We start from the raw sequence: 10,210 nt of genomic DNA, 5'->3' as shown, positions 1-10,210 counted from the left end.
TTAGCTGTGCATTTTTTGTAGATGTCCTTTATCGTGTTTAGGTAGGCTCCCTAACGCCCACTTTCTGGAGAGTTTTTATCGTAAGTGGATGTTGCAGTTTTTCAGAAGCTCGTTGCAGGCTTCTCACTGCAGTGGCTTCTCTGGCTGCAGAGCATGGGCTCCAGGGCACCTGGGCTTATTCGTTGTGGTGCATGAGCTTAGCTGTCCTGCGGCTTGTGGAATCTTCCTGGATCAGGGATTGAACCCGTGTCCCCTGCATTGCCAGGGGGATTCTTAACCACTGGACCTCCAGGGAAGTCCAATCTCTAGACCTGCAGTTCTATTCAGATTTTCTCTTTCTTCTTGAGTCAGTTTTGGTAGCTTGGGTATTCCTAGGAATTTGCTCATTTCATCTAAGCTATTTGTTGACAAGCAGTTCATAGTATTCTTTTATGATCCTTTGCATTTCTGTGAAGTTGGTAGTTGAGGGGATGTATATTTTGAGGGGTCATTCTCAGTGTCCTAGATCACCTAACCGATTTGATTTCAGGGTTCCCAGAGAGATCACACGTGATGAGTTTCCCCCTTGGGCGTTCCTCTTGGCTCTTCAGCTCCATCCTCCTCAGCCTCAGGACAAAGGTGGCCGCGCCAGCCCCAGGCCAAGGCATGGGAGCCCCCAAGGTCGGGTGCCTAGAACTGGACCAGGGTTTACTGAGCACTCAGTGTGGAGCAGGCCTTACTCCTCACAGCAGCCCTGGCACCTGCCACCCATCACTGTTCCCATTTTACCAATAAGACAGCCTCAGCGACATAAGGTACTTGCCTAAGGTCACAAAACCAATGTGGACCTATTTGAAATCAGGCCTGCTATCTGTGCATATTTCAGCAACTATGCTACACAGCCTCCTCCCTTCCCAAGGGACAGCTCCCTAGAACGGGAACAGCTCCTAGAGAGCTTAGGCTCCAGCTTATCCCTCCCTCCCTCCTCCTCCACAGGTTTGATAGTGGAGCCCCCTCAGTGCCTCCACCACAGAATCTCCATCCACTGCTGTAGAAGTAGCAAGTACCTGCCACACAGTGCCCAGTACCAGGGAAGAAGCACAGTGCGGAACATGCGTGAGCAGGGCAGGTCAGCAGAGGATGTGTATGTACTGAGCTGGCATATCTGAAAAATAATCTCTGGGAAGACCCAGAGAAACTGGTGGTAGTCGTTCCCTTGGAAAGGTGGGGGTGGAGGGGTTGCTGTTTAGAACTGGACTTAGATCTCACGGTAGGCAGTGTTGTGTCTGCTTTATACTCACGGGTGGGGACACACACACACACTTCTAAGTGCTCAGCCTACAGACGGGCAGGGGCAGGCTCAGTGAGTTCTCCCCACGCTGACTCATGACAGGAGGCAGGACCACTCAGGGGACTGAAGGCAGTGGAATCTCACAGACCAAGGACTCCCAGAATTATTCGACCTCTCCGAATCTCAGACTCCTCATTTACATAGTGGGAGTAAGGATAATACCTACCTCAGACGGTTGTGGCAAGGATTAAGAGAGATAGCACTTGACGAGCAGAAGGCCTCCCTGACAGAGTGAGAAAGTTTTTAATTAATCCTGTCATTGAACTATTTATAGTCTCATTACCTCACCACCATTGATCCCCAGCCCAGTCTTCCCAGAGGAGGTTCAAGCCAACTCTGGTTTGTCAGAGGGTGGGGCGACAGTGTCCCCTGGTGGACATGTTCTGAACTGTGCCAGATAAGTTTGACCCATTAGAGAAAGCGCAGGGGTCAAAATTCAGCTTTATTTCTTCCCTTTTACCCATCAATATTTCAGCATGTACTACTTAAGAGCAACGATATACTCTTATATAACAGTATAATAAAGTAAATAGTATTATCCAATCCACACAGGAAACATTCACATTTTGCCAGCTGTTAGTATGGTGTTCTTTACAAGTAACTCTTTCCTAGTCTAGGAACTCTCCTGGATTATAAATGATGGTTGATTTGCCAGGGCTCTTTAGTATCTTTGGTATCCTTTAATCTCCTGAACCGTTTCTCAGCCTTTCTTGACCTTCCATGACCTCAACCATTTTGAGAGTTCAGGCCAGTTATTTTGCAAAAATGTCCTTCAACATGGATGTGCAGCTGTTTCTTCTTGGTTAGATTCATGTTATGAATTTCACAGGTGCTAGGCTGATGTTCACTCCAACTCCCCCGTGTGAGCATGTGGAGCCAAGTCACCCACAGTCACACAGTGAGTCAGGATCCCCCGGTCAGGAGCCTGACAGGTGCTCAGGATTCCTGCAAAAAGGCAAGAATTCCCCCCGCAGCCAGGGCCGCCTCCAGCCCTGCATGTTGGGTGCCTGTGGGCTGGGAGAGCAGCAGGGCTATTTTCACTGTGAGCATCCCACAACAGAGCTGCTCTCTGGACTTCATTTTCTGCTTTGCCCATTTCTGTTTCTTACCTTTATGATGTTTTCATTCCACAAATGATACATACATCTCTTTTGTTTTTAGCAGAATATTTGGGACAAAGCTAAAGTCCCCTTTGAAATCTTCCCCCTCCCCATTTCCTTCTCCCTCTTCCAGAAGTAGCCAGTTATCAGTTTGGTGTGACAGAGAGCTGGCTACATTGCCAGGAAAAATAGTGCAGAATGGCGTAAGTAGCTGGAGCCAGCAGAGTATGTATGTGTACTTAGCTGTATGGCATCCTCTTTCCACAGATGTCAGTCATTCTTCAAATTTCCCTGGATGGGGACCTGGGGCCTGAGCTATTCACTTTCTCCTCCATCACCATGTTCCAGCATGTGGCCACAGCAGTGGCTACTTAGCCGATGCCCTCTGGATGGACATCTAGGCTGTTTACAGGGCTTTGCTACGATGAAACACACTGCCCCGTGCACCAGATCCAGGGCTTCTGAGGGAAGTACCCACTTTCAGGATCTGACACTGCCCCTTGAGCATGATGCTCGAGTCAGGACTCCTCACATGGGAGATGAGGAGGTTTCGATGCGTTTGTTCAGTTAGAACTGCAGGACTCTTGGGACCTCTGAGAATACCTGGGCTGGGCTTCCCTGGGGTGTTTCAAGGATTCTTCTGGTTCCAAAATAGTGCAGGGACATGGAGGTGGTGAGCTGGTGAGTCCAGATACTCACCCCAAATCCAATGAGAAGTCTCTGTCTCTACCTGGGTTTCAGTTACGTTTCTTTAAAAAAAATTCTTAATTCAAAACTCTGATACAGCTTGACTCATTACCTGGCCCAGGAATCCCATCTGTATCCTGCATACCCACTGGTCCTGTTAATGCTACACCCATGCTCTTTATATATAGAAATTTGTTAGCTGCGCTGGGGCTCACAAGATCTTTGATCTTTATTGCAGCATGTGGGATCTAATTCCTTGACCAGTGATTGAACCTAGGTCCCCTGCAACGGGAGTACGGAGTCCTAGCTACTGGGCCACCAGGGAACCTCCCACCCATGTTCTTATTGTTGCTCCATGACTTTTACCAAGCTCCCAGCCAACAAACCCCAAGTGTCTGAAAGTGCTACCCTCGTGCCATCGAGGTTGTTTTTGCTGTCCTTTGGGGGGATTTTTGGCCATATCATGCAGCTTGTGGGATTTTAGTTCCCCAACCAGGAATCAAACCCAGGCCTTCAGCATTGACACATGGAGTCCTAACCACACTGCACCACCAGGGAATTCTCATGGAGTTGGTGTTTCTTACTTTTAGTTTTTCTAGGAGTATGGTTGATTTACGATGTTTTATTTCAGGTGTGCAGCAAAGGGATTCAGTTATACATCTCTACATGGCCATTTTTCTCAGCCTCTGTTCCCATACAAGCTATTAAAGCATGCTGAACAGAATTTCCTGTGATATAGAGTAGGTCTTTGTTGATGATCTATCATATTATATATATATATGTATGTGTGTATAGGTTTCTTTCACCTAATTTATCCTTTCCTCTCACCTTTCCCCTTTGGTAAGCATGTTTCTTGTCCAAGTCTCTGAGTCTATTTTTTTTTTGCAAATTAGTTCATATGGGATGAGTTTCTGAGTCCACCTGTAAGTGACATCACATGATGGTTAGCTTTATTTAGTATGATCATCTCTGGGTCCATTCATGTTGCTGAGAAGGGTCTTCTTTTCTTCTTCTTTATGGCTAAGATTCCATTGTCTCTCTTCTTCCTTATCCATTCATCAGTCCACGACATTCTCGCCACTCTGGTGTCTTGGTTATTCTAAATAGTGCTGTGGTGAACGCTGGGGTGCCTGTGTCTTTTCTCCGGATGCATCCCCAGGTGTGGGAATACCTGATCAACTGGTAGCTCTATTTTCAGTTTCTTGAGGAATCATGCCTAGAGAATCCCAGGGACGGGGGAGCCTCATGGGCTGACGTCTCTGGGGTCACACAGAGTCGGACATGACTGAAGTGACTTAGCAGCAGCAGAGGAATCGTGGTACTGTTCTCCATGTGGCTCTTTACACTTTGCATTCAAGGACACTGTAGGTGTCCCTTTTCCCCACATCCTGTTCAGCATGTATCCTTAGTAGATGTTTTAAAGATAATCACTGACTGGTGGGAGGTGATACCTTGTTGCAATTTTGAGTCCCTTATCTCTAATCATTAGCCATGTTAACCATCTTTTCCTGTGCTTTTTCTTTTTTAAATAATAGTGAAACTAATATTTACCTCTTGAAATTGGCCTCCAGAGAGTCATCCTGATTTGAATTCTTTTTTGATTACCTCTCCCCGGATATTTCTTGAGAGCTGGGGCTGCAGGCCTTGTAATGTTCAGGGCCGAGCTGCTGTTACCGGCAGTGTCCACACCGAGGCAGCACGTATGTTCCCAGCGGTGTCCCAGCAGACCCCAAGGCGGCCATCCACAATTCTGGGGAGCTTCTCAGGATGACCCTTGGTGGCTTGCCTCAAGTGTTCCCACACCTTCCTGTGAGGCAGGGACTGTTTAAAAGCCACATCTCTGGATCTCTCTCCCAGAGGTTCTGAGTGGATGGGACTGGGGGAGGCTGGGAATGTGCATTTTGTCAAGTCCCCCAGGGGCCTCTGAGGGAGCGGCTTCGCCTCTCTGCTCCCCACTTCTGCCCCACTCCGGCAAACTCGAGCTCAACCAAGCAGGGAGAACTAGGAAGTCATTCATTTCATCCAAAGTTTTCATTTCTTGGGCAGGAGGAGCAATCAATTAGAAGTCATTAATTAGAACCCGCAGGAGCCACCTATCTGAACCTGGGTTCCCTGAGTGGGGCGCCTCGGTGTGCTGGAGAGGCTGTTAAAATGCAGATGCTCGGGCCACACACGCATCTGCCACAGAAGAATACTTGGGGGCACAGCCAGGGAATCTGCATTTGAATCAAGCTCTCCAGAGTGGCCGCTGAGCCCAACACCTTCCACGCCCCTAAGAGGTGAGAGAAACTGAGGATCCAAGCCTAAGAGTGACTTGTCTTCAATCACATCACACGCTTATGGCAGAACTCTCTCTAGACAGAGGCTCCTCGCATTACAGAACTCTAGCACTTAACTGTCCAGCGTGCCTGAGAGCTGTCACCTGAGACACCCCATCTGGCTGTCCTGGGACAGGCCCCTACCGTCTAGAAAGGCTGCGGTTTATCGTCTGTGGGATTGGTCTTTGATCTGATCATCACTGTGTGTACAGGGGTGGCCACACTGGCCATCGTGTGAACACCCTTCTCTCTACTGCTCCTGTGGGCCTTGAAAAAAGGTCAGACAGACAGATGTGACCAAGGTGTACAAACAGAACCCCACTTTATTAGCAGTTAGTTCGAGATTGTACATTAATGGAGGAAGGTTCCCACGTTCAACACAACCCAAAACGGCTGGTTTGAGAGCCCTGATCAGCTGAGTGGGGAAGCACCCTCCTCTCTCCTCCCCACTGACAAAGGAAGGAAACCTCTGCCTGTTCCCCTAACCTGCCCCCCGCCCCTCAGTCAGCCCTCTCCTCTCTCCCCAGGAAATGACATGAATTTCATGCACAAATTACAAAAGGAGCCCTCTTGCTGATAATAAAAGCTAGCACAGTCATAGAAAACCCTCACCGCCCTCCTTCTCCTCAAGGGCCACAGAGAGGAGGGAGGGAGGGATGAACTTACTAGGGTGAAACACAGCCAGAGTCTGCCCTGGGCCCTCGACACTGACTGCACAAGGCCCACGGCTCTCCCTGGTGGGAGCTGGCGAAGGGAAGCCGTGGGGACAGGCAGCCCCAGCCAGCTAACCAAGCCGGAAGCCCGGCACTGCCTCAAGCGCAGGGGGACCTCCATCCCCACCTCGAGAGCAGACTCCCTTTCTTCTTTGATGTCTGAAAAGCCCACGCTGTAGCCCCATCTGCTTGTTCTAGATGGGGAAATTAAGTCCCTGGGAGGAAAACTGTCACTGAGCTACTCAGTGCACACAACTTGGACACAACTTCACATCTGCCTCCAGCCCAGTGCTCTTTCTCTGCAACCGCGGCCGGGGCAAGGTGCCCCACCCCCCTTCTTTGGTGCGTTCCTGCGGCTCTGCCCTCATGCACACAGACCATGGGCCTCCAGGAAGCGAAAACCCAGAGATGCGAAACAGAGAAAGAGATACTACTTGGTGCCCTGTGGTCCAGTCCCAGGATCAGAAGGAGAACAGGACCTTCTGAGTCCAAGATGCCTCATTTCCCACAGGCCCAGCCTCCACGCGTGCAGCTTCTTCCTTCCAGACTCCCCCAGCCCCGTCGTGAAGCTGCCTCCCCCACCACTCTGTTGGCCTGGCACTTGGTACAGGTGACAGCGAAGGGACTGAAGTCTTAAGTCAGCAACAGAAGCTAACACTCCCCATAGCCTAGATCGCCCTTGCCGGTACAGGGCCTTGAAGAAACAGATCAGCTTGTGGGACGTCAAGCCTCAGAAATAACGTCATTTAAAAAACCAAAGTGAGCAGAATGGAAACTTCACTGCCTTGAAAGAGATTTTAGAAAACACACTTCCAAGATGCAACTTGTGTACCTTAACTAGGTCCTAATTCTAAAACCAGGCATAAATTATTTGGGGGAACTTTAAATAGGGACTGATGTTGCTGGGAAATGACTGTTGTCTTGTGTGTGATGGCGGGCCAACTGAAGAAAAATGACCTACCTCTTAGAAGATGCAAGCTGAAGTATTTGGGGTGGAGTCTTAATGATAACTGCAACTTTTAAACTAGTTCAGAAAAAACGTACAGACAAAAAGATTAAAAAAACGTGGCAAAATGTTCACTGTAAGTCTAAACCATGGGTAGTGGGAGTTAGTCATAAAATATTTGGTACAACATTTACTTGCTCTTTCTAACATACCTGTGGGGACAGCTCCATGTTGGGACCAACTGGTCTCTGCAGGTCAGCCCAGCAGTTTCCACCTGCTGGGAACAGACCACTGTTCCCTTGCTGGGCCCTAGAGGCACTGGCTGCTCCTATTGAGAGGTGCAGGAGAGACCCATCCTTACACCTCAGACTCTTTCTCCAAGTGCAAGACGCCTGCTGTGGGCAGCTGTAGAACCCCGGGGACACAGCACACCTGCTCCCAGCCTGGGGCACAGGCGTGCAGAGGAGATGGCAGAAGGGGGACAGAGTTTCTGCTCTTGTTTTCAGGCCAGACAGTGACTTAGTGACATGGAGGATGCAGAGGACGCTGCACCACTGACCTCTGGTTTTCTCCCCTCTCAGGGGGATCTGTGTACTCAGTAGCCAAAGAGCCCCTAGGGCTCTCTTCCCTCCCCAGTACCTCCAAGTCCTGGCAGGGGGTCCTTGAGACAGATTCCTTTAGTGGGAAGGGAAAAAGTAGCAGTGACAAGACAGACTTACAACACGTGACAGGTCAAGTCCCTGGGATTTCCTCTGCTCCCCCAGGGTCTCAAACCTGCCTGTCTCTTCCTCAGGCTGGAGGACAAGGGGACCGGACCCACCCGCCCCTCGAAGACAGACCTCAGATGGTGGGAGCTGTGAGGTCCTCATCACAGAACACAAGCCTCACACTGAAGGACGGGAAGGGAGGCTGGGCTCTGCACTGCGGAAGCCGCTGCCAGCTCTGGGAGCCTGGTTCCTGGTGCAAGGAAGTCCTCACGAGCATGCATGCAGGCATGCCACCCAGTCCTCAGACACTCCGCTCCTCAGCCCCCGCCGGGCTGGCAGCGCCAGGTTCTAAGGCCCCATGAAAAGCATAATGGGAACACTTCCCTTAGGGGACGGTAGAACCACATGCAGCCGGCTCCGCAGAACACTCCACTTCTCCATTCCACGGAGACCCTGGGAACCAAGATCCGGGTTTCCAGGCTGGGAAAGGGCCTTCTGAGGTGGGGCGAGCACAACAGGGATGCAGATCTGGGACTGAGAAGGCACCGCGCTGGGAAGGAGTGGTTTGTCCCCATATCCTGGAATGACCAAAGGCGTGACCAAGGGAGGGACAGCAACCTGGCAGAGCAGGGTCCCAAGGATGGGCTCAGAGGCAGTGTGGCATTGGAAGAAGAGCTCTGGGCATGGAAGCGGGAGCCTCAAGTTTGCTTCTTGGCCCTGCTCCCAGTCAATTCTGTGACGTCAGCCCAGGAGGCCACCTCCCCTTTCTGGAGCTGTGTCCACACCCGTTGAAGGACCCCTCAGCCCCAACATCCTATGAACAAAGACCAGGCTCTCTAGAAAGGATTTCCGAGGCGTCAGTTCAAAGCTGAACTGGCAGTGGGAGGGACTGGGGAAGAGGCACCCCAGCCTTAGTCACTTCACATTGTTAGGAGGAGGGTAGGAGCAGGCCCCCACCAGAAACTAGCCCAGAGATCCCCTTGTCTGCAGAGGGGCCTGGAGACAGCTCTGGGGGGTCCTGGGGGCCCCCAAGCTCCCAGGGCAGCTCCCAACCTAGCACCATGTGAGGGGAAGGGGGACAGGCCAGCATTTAGCCCCGGGGTCTCCTACCTCAGCCTGGCTGTTTGCTTTGATCAGAAGTCCCCTGGGATCACCGCACTTCATGAAGCCAGACTTCCTGGAGACAGTAGGTCTTCCCTCTGCATCTCACCACCCCTGTTCTGGAGTAGCTGCAGGGCAGCCATGGCACTTGACCTCTCCAAGGGCACATCCATCCTGTGTCCTTGAGGCCCCCACACGTGAAGATACATACCACGCCCCCATCCCATGCTCTAGCACTGAGATAGGACACCCTTTGGGACTGGGGCTTGCCACCATTCTGTATGACTGAATTAAAAACAAACCCAACCAAAAAAATATAATATATATATATATATATATATATACACACACAGTTATATATATATATGTAACACAGTGCAACCCCAGCACCCAGGGTATAAACTCTGGCACCAAGAAAAAAAAAAATTAAAATACTTTAGCTTCTTAGTACTTGGGAAGTTAAGGGGGGCTCTAGGTACCCTCGGCCCCAGGGAGCTGGCATCAGGAAGAGGTGGTGGTCTCACCAACTCTGTCCAGCATCCGCCTGGGGTCAAGGCAGGGGCCTGGGGGCAACAAATGTACACTGGAGCATGTATACAGCCGACCCCATGACCGCCTCAGTCTCTTACCACAGGAAACACCACGCATGTCATGTCCCAGGAGGAGAGAGGGAGCAGGGTTGAGGACTGGGTCTCTGGGTCCAAATGGCATGGCAGTGCCCCCAGGGCCCTGAAGGTGGCCTTGAGAACCGGGTGGGTACTGTATGAACCAGCGGTTCTATCCCCAAAGCGGGAAGGTGAGATGCAAAGGTATGAGCTGCAATGGGTGTGGAGGTCCAGCATTCTCTCAAGGTGGCACCCTCACACCCTGCCTATGGCTGCCTCTGGGTTTCCAGCTGATCCTTCTGAAGAGCCTGGCTTGAAACATCAGCGAAACATCCAATTTCTCTCCCTGGTTTGCCAGAGGCCCCAGCTGGACCCTTGTCCTTGTTGTCGGGAGGACAGAGACGATGTGGCAGCTAATACTGAGTGGACGCCCTACAGGGGCAGGGAGTGATGGATGGAGAGAGAGCACGGTGGGTAGACACAGTGAGGGCCAGAGAACAGAGTCTTGTAGACTCCTTCCTACCAGCCTGTGGTCCTCCACCAACAGGAAGTGGCCTCTCCATGAAAGACTGTAAGCGGAATGGACCTCAGGTGGCAAGGGAGGTCCGAGAGGCCACCGACTGCGTGCTGGATGCTCTGAGGCACGTGGGCACCTGCTTGGGCTCTCCTCCTGGCTGGCCCGGGCCACGGCGGAGTATTGCTT

Source organism: Bison bison, unplaced genomic scaffold, assembly GCF_000754665.1.
Source record: "Bison bison bison isolate TAMUID 2011002044 unplaced genomic scaffold, Bison_UMD1.0 scf7180017864291, whole genome shotgun sequence".
Classification (NCBI taxonomy): Eukaryota; Metazoa; Chordata; class Mammalia; order Artiodactyla; family Bovidae; genus Bison; species Bison bison.
This window is presented reverse-complemented; position numbering follows the sequence as displayed.